Below are 6969 nucleotides of genomic sequence, written 5' to 3' on the forward strand. Positions count from 1 at the left end.
AAAAATAAATTAAAAAAAGAAAAAAGATGTATAAGTGTGTAATTTGAGTGTCACCTGCGATGAGAATTGGCAAGCTGTATATTTGAGTATTCTGTTATCTAAAACTGAAAATTTGCTATAGACCATTTTCTCCAAAATAATCCATATGTTTCTGTTATAGAGCTACAGTCCAAATTTGCATGTATAATCTTCAACAGAAGGCTTTTCACATATATTTTTTAAAATTAATTTGTTTTTTTCTTTTATTTTTTATATTTTTTAATGTATTTTTTATTTATTTTCAGCATAACAGTATTCATTATTTTTGCACCACACCCAGTGTTCCATGCAATCCATGCCCTCTATAATACCCACCACCTGCTACACTGACCTCCCATCCCCTGCCCCTCCAAACCCCTCAGATTGTTTTTCAGAGTCCATAGACTCTTGTGATTCACCTCCCCTTCCAATTTACACCAACTCCCTTCTCCTCTCTAACACCCCTTGTCCTCCTTGCTATTTGTTATGCTCCACAAATAAGTGAAACCATATGATAATTGACTCTCTCTGCTTGACTTATTTCACTCAGAATAATCTCTTCCAGTCCCGTCCATGTTGCTACAAAAGTTGGGTATTCATCCTTTCTGATGGAGGCATAATACTCCATAGTGTATATGGACCACATCTTCCTTATCCATTCGTCCGTTGAAGGGCATCTTGATTCTTTCCACAGTTTGGCGACCGTGGCCATTGCTGCTATAAACACTGGGGTACAGATGGCCCTTCTTTTCACTACATCTGTATTTTTGGGGTTAATACCCAGTAGTACATTTGCAGGGTCATGGGGAATTTGTATTTTTAATTTCTTGAGGAATCTCTACACTCTTCTCCAAAGTGGCTGCACTAACTTGCATTTCCACCAACAGTGGAAGAGAGTTCCCCTTTCTCCACATGCCCTCCAACACATGTTGTTTCCTGTCTTGCTAATTTTGGCCATTCTAACTGGTGTAAGGTGGTATCTCAATGTGGTTTTATTTATTTATTTTTTTAAGATTTTATTCATTTATTTGACAGAGAGAAATCACAAGTAGATGGAGAGGCAGGCAGAGAGAGAGAGAAGGAAGCAGGCTCCCTGCTGAGCAGAGAGCCTGATGCGGGACTCGATCCCAGGACCCTGAGATCATGACCTGAGCCGAAGGCAGCAGCCTAAACCACTGAGCCACCCAGGCGCCCTCAATGTGGTTTTAATTTGAATCTCCCTGATGGCTAGTGATGATGAACATTTTTCCATGTGTCTGATAGCCTTTTGTTTGTCTTCATTGGAGAAGTGTCTGTTCATATCTTCTGCCCATTTTTTGTTATAATTGTCTCTTTTGTGTGTGTTGAGTATGAGGAGTTCTTTATAGATCCTGGATATCAACCTTTTGTCTGTACTGTCATTTGCAAATATCTTCTCCCATTCTATGGGTTGCCTCTTTGTTTTCCTGACTGTTTCCTTTGCTGTACAGAAGCTTTTGATTTTGATGAAGTCCTAAAAGTTCATTTTCACTTTTGTTTCCTTTGCCTTTGGAGACATATCTTGAAAGAATTGCTGTGGCTTATATCGAAGAGATTACTGCCTATGTTCTCCTCTAGTATTCTGATGGAGTCCTGTCTCACATTGAGGTCTTTTATCCATGTAGAAGAATGAAACTCGACCATTCTCTTAAACCATACACAAAGATAAACTCAAAATGGATAAAAGACCTCCGTGTGAGACAGGAACTTCTCTTTTTAAATAGTAATTAAATTATTATTTTTTTTAAATTAGAAATTAACAATGTTTTTATTGAACATACCTAAATTTGGAGTGGGGGGGGTCACAGAGTGGGGTCAGGGCACAGGGTACACGGTGCTACAGAAGGGACGGGTGCAGGCCAAGCCTCACTCTCGGGGGTCCGTTAGGACCCCTCGCTCGGCCGCGGCGCTGCCTAAGATGAAGCCCAGGGCCAGGGACACGGTCTGGTCGAAGGAGCCGCGCAGCTGCTCCACGTGCTGGTTCAGGGTCAGCAGCTGGTCGCGCAGGGGGCCCAGGATGGCCACGATGTCGCCCAGGTGCCCCAGGGTCTGCAGAAGGGCTGCGTTCAGCGACGGGGGTGCGGACTGCGGGGGCGCGTGGTCCTCCGGGCGGCTGGACAGCGAGTCTGGATCCTCCCGGGTGGGGTCCAGAACCGGCGGCGGCAGGGATCCCAGAACGCGGAAAGGCTCGCGGTCCTCGGGCCAGCCCGGCGCGGGGCTGGCCGTGGAGAGCGCCGTCGGGGAGCCGGGCGCTCGAGGGGCGTCCGCAGACTTGGGCGGGGTCGGGCTGAACCTGAGCGTCCAGGCCCGGTCCGCGACGGGGCCGCGCGTGGACCGCGGCGGCGGGACGTCTGGCTCCGCGGGCGAGAAGGGCACGGCGGGGGGCGGGCGGCGTCCGCGCGGGGGGCTCCCGGGCCCCGGGGAGCGGCGGCGGCCGCCGCGCCGGTTTCCGTTGTCGCCCAGCAGCCCCATGAGCTCGCGTATCTGTGCGTCGAAGGGCCCGGGCGGCTGGCCCTGCGCGTCACGGAGCTTGTCCTTGAGGCACTTGTAGCGGCGGCGGCACTGCGCGGGCGTGCGGCGCACCTGCTGGCGGGCCAGCGCGGCCGACACGCGGCGGCAGGTGGGCAGCGCCTGGCGGCGGTCCAGCAGCAGCGCGGGCCACACGGCCGGCTGCAGCAGCGTGCCCAGCAGCAGCAGCTCCGTCTCGCGGGCGCTCCAGGGCGTGCGCTGCGCCGAGCCCGGGGACTCGGGCGACCCGGGGAGGCCGGGGGACCCGGGGGACGCGGACGCCGCCAGCGCGCCGGGTGAGGCGGGCCGCCCCGGCGGGGTTCCCGGCGCGCCCCCGGCCCGCTGCGGCTCGGGGTCCGGGCTGGCTGGCGATGCCGGCGCGGGGGCGCGGGGGGGCGCGGGGGGCTCGGGCGGGGGCGGCCGCCGCGGCCGGAGCAACATCCCGGGGCCGGCGGAGCTCGCAGGGTCGCGGCGGCGGCCGGCCTAAATTATCTTTTCTAATGGAGGAGTAATTACTAGTATGTGGAAAAAACAATAATTTTCCATTCTTTCTTGAATAATTTCAAAATTCCTTTCCCTACAGTATCTCCCAGAGATGTCTTCCAGAGATACTAGTACTAAGCAGCATAATGCTTTTTCATTGCTTCTTTTCAACTATATATGTCTTTTGGAAGAGATTGAAGTGAGAAATTACAAACATGAGCCCTAGAAAGGAAAATAATTGAGAACATAGAAATTTCATTTGGATAATAAACGAGCATATGTGGCACCAGATCATAACATGAGCTTTTTATTGTTTACAAAACAAATTTTAAAATAAGCACATTTATTTGCAGATTTACTCTAAAACAAGAAATACAAAAAAGAATAAATGCTGAAATGTTATATGGAAGAATTCAGGAGAAACTAACAAAAAGAGAAGAGCAGTATAAGAAAGAAGTTGAAACGAAACAAGAACTTGAATTTAATCTTACAGCACTAGATGTGGAATTGAGGAATCTAAGAAATAATGTCAATCAGGTAAGTCTTTGATAAAAATTGCATATTTCCATCACTATTATTTATAATATCCCTTTGATTTAATGTATATTACTTAGGTATAAAATAGATGAAAAATTTAGTTTTATACTAATAGGAACTATGATATTTATAGCTAAAATCATTAATTTATTGGAATTCTTGGTTTCTCATATAAACCCTATGTGTATTTTCTGAATGAAGGGATGGAGGGTAAATTGAAATAAATATGCATGTTGGCTATTTTTAAAAAAATATTTCATTTATTTTTAGAGAGAGAGAGCATGAGTAGGGGATGTGTAGAGGGGGAGGGAAAAGGAGGGATAAGAATCTCAAGCAGACTCTGAGTGCAGAGCCTGACTCAGGGTTGGATCTTAAAACCTTGAGATCATGACCCGAGCTGAAACCAAGAGTAGGACACTTAACCAACTGAGCTACCCAGGCACCCCAGTTTTGGATCTTTTATATTAAAATATAGGCTAAATCACCTTGAGACTATGATGGAATTAGTTAAGTGTTTTGTAAAGAAATTTTATTTCACATACTATATCTACCTGTATATCTATGACAAATTTAGCTGTCATTTTTATTAAAATTTGTGTTCATGTAGGATAAAAATCCTTGTATTTAAAAAGGCTACTTCTTTTGAACATTTTTTTTAAGTTCTCTTAAACTTTTACTTTTTTAAATATATATTTATAAAATATAAAATAAAAAATATATATATTATATATAAAATATATGTATATATGTATATGTATATATGTATATATATGTATATATATGTGTTTGTATATATATATTTTCTCCATGTATATATGTATATATATTTTAAAAGCCAACACTGCAAACATAGAGGATTTTTAAAGCATGCATATTTTGAAATTGAGATTCAATTAAGTGGATTAACTTGACAGTTAGCTCCAGATTTCCCAAGTGAACTGAATAAAAAGTACAGTATCTCAGTACTTTTTATCCATATATACAAGTATATATTTATAAGTATAAATATATGTATATATGTATATACATATATACTTTAATATATGTGTACATTTATGCAAACTATACATAGTACCTTTATATACATTTTAGGTTGGCTCGATTTTATTATTTATGTAAATTTGAATTTTTAGTCTGAAATCGTGTATCCTTATGACCTTTCAATCCTTTGAAGGCCCTTCCTTTTCATTAAATCATAATTTGGGGCAATTGTGATGAGCTTTAGCGAAACTATATTTGATTTAATCTTCCCACTGCTATTTATAATTTTTTAAGCTATTTTACAAATAATTTGCTCATTTCAAATCTCAGTTACTATCATTTGGGCCTAAGTTTATCCAACAGAAAGAGAATTGTATCTCTGTAATTTATTAACTGGGCATTGGATCTCAATTTTCAGATTAATGAGGGGTGGCAGAATTCTTGTGTAGCAGGAATGGAGGTCAGGGAGAGAGGTGAAAGCCAGGTCATCTAGGGTCTTGAAGGCCATTAGAATGACTTCACTTATGTTCTGAGATAGTTATCTATTAAAAGGATTTGAGCAGAGGATTGAACATGTGAGGAACTCTGACATTAATTGAAGCCTCTAATAAAAAAGAAGGAAAACATTTCATACTGTAGAATTTACCAATGCTAGTCCCACCTATATACCCATTTCTTTTTGAGACTTCAGTCGATTGGGAAGCTTTGGGAAAATTCACCTACAAGGAAAGGGTAGTGGGGCTGAATTAATTAACTAAGTAACATAATACTGACTAGGCAGATAACATCTTTTTGTGTATTTAACCAAATTCATTAAACAGCCATAATGTGTACATGTTAGGAAAAGGAGATGAATCGATGTTTGTAGTGAAATTTTCCAGGTAAATAGGTTAAAGTTATATATTGTTAACATATCTTAATAGTAAGATGATTTATAAAACCAGTAACAGAAATGTCTTATTAGGCTTCTATGAGACAACTTCAAGAAGAACTGGCCAATACCCTAAAAACACTGTCTATGTCAGAGGCTTCACTGGAGGTGAAATCACGTTGTTGTACGAATTTAGAAGATGAGGTAAAAGACTTAAAGGAAAAACTGGCTCAGAGTAAGAATCAGGTATGTATGAAATGTAACATGTCAAGTTAATCTGTAGTTGGTTAAATAATATGAAGTGTTTTAGGATGCTTATTTCCATGGACCACTTCCTTCTCTTTTTCATTATAATTAATTTAGTATAATTTTAGTATCTTCACAATATACTTATTTCTTAAACTTTGACTTTCATTCTGTTATTTGTTTTATACATGTTTTTCTTATGGTAGTTACCCTTAGGAAAGTTGAAACTTATACATCATTCTTCACAGAAATTGGGACTTTTTTTCCTACTAAATAATTTTTTTAAAGACTTATTTATTTATTTATGGTGGGGCGGTTGGAGAGGCAGAGGGAGATGGAGAGAATTTCAAGCAGACCCCTGCCCAGCAGAGAGCCCCAAGCTGGCTTGATTCCATGACCCATAAGATCATGACCTGAGATAAAATCCTGAGTTGGATGCTTGAACAACTGAGCCACCCAGGTGTGCTAAATAATGTTTTTAAATGATCTCTCTGTTACCATCATGAGCTAAGCCATGTAAAAGCAGAAGATAATGTTTAATAGAATGTTTCAGAAAATTGTCTTATTTCTCATCTTCTTTTTTTGAATGGATACAGAATCTGTACTGATTTCAGGATAACTTGTACAGAAAAGTGATTTCACAAACCAGTTGAACTTAGGCATTTCCTTCATTTTCTTTTCCTTTTTAATATATAATAAATGCACAGAAATATTTAGATCATGTATACTATATATACCCAAAAGAGAGAATTAAGAAAATTATCTTGGCCTTGCGATTGGATTTTTTTAAAAGCTGTATTGAGATGGAATGCACATTCCATACAGTTCACCCATTTAATATTTGTAGTTCAATGTTTGGGTATATTGATAGAGTTGGGCAACCATTACTGCCATCAAGTAGAACATTTTAATTACCCTGAAAAGAAACCCTTAATCCTTGCCCCCAGGCTCAGGCAACCACCAGTCTACTTTCTGCCTCTATAGAGTTGCCCATTCTGAATATTTCATATATGGGGAATCACACAATGTGTGGTCCTTTATGACTAGCTTCCTTCGCTTAATGTTTTTGGGGTTCATCTGTGTCATAGCATATATCAGTGCTTCATTCCTTATTATCAAACAGTACTCCATTGTGGGCTAAAACTGTTGTTCATTCATCATTTGATGCACCTTTGGGTTGTTTCCACTTTTTGGCCATTAATAATGCTTCTGTGAACGTTCATTTAGTTATTGTCTGGACATCTCTTTTTATTTTCCTGCCATCACATTTTATCCTCTCAGTTAATTGGGTTGATTTCACCATCTCT

At 41.2% G+C, this 6969-nt stretch overlaps 1 pseudogene across 1 annotated transcript; it reads right to left on the bottom strand.

Moving 5' to 3' along the window:
* Window positions 1–1841: 1841 nt before the first annotated feature.
* LOC309858270 (undifferentiated embryonic cell transcription factor 1 pseudogene) lies at window positions 1842–2985 on the bottom strand (annotated as a pseudogene). Its single transcript has one exon. The product of its transcript is annotated as an undifferentiated embryonic cell transcription factor 1 pseudogene (transcript).
* Between the last annotated feature and the right edge of the window lie 3984 nt (window positions 2986–6969).

This window comes from Mustela nivalis (genome assembly GCF_964662115.1).
Source record: "Mustela nivalis genome assembly, contig: HAP1_SCAFFOLD_2112, whole genome shotgun sequence".
Lineage (NCBI taxonomy): Eukaryota > Metazoa > Chordata > Mammalia > Carnivora > Mustelidae > Mustela > Mustela nivalis.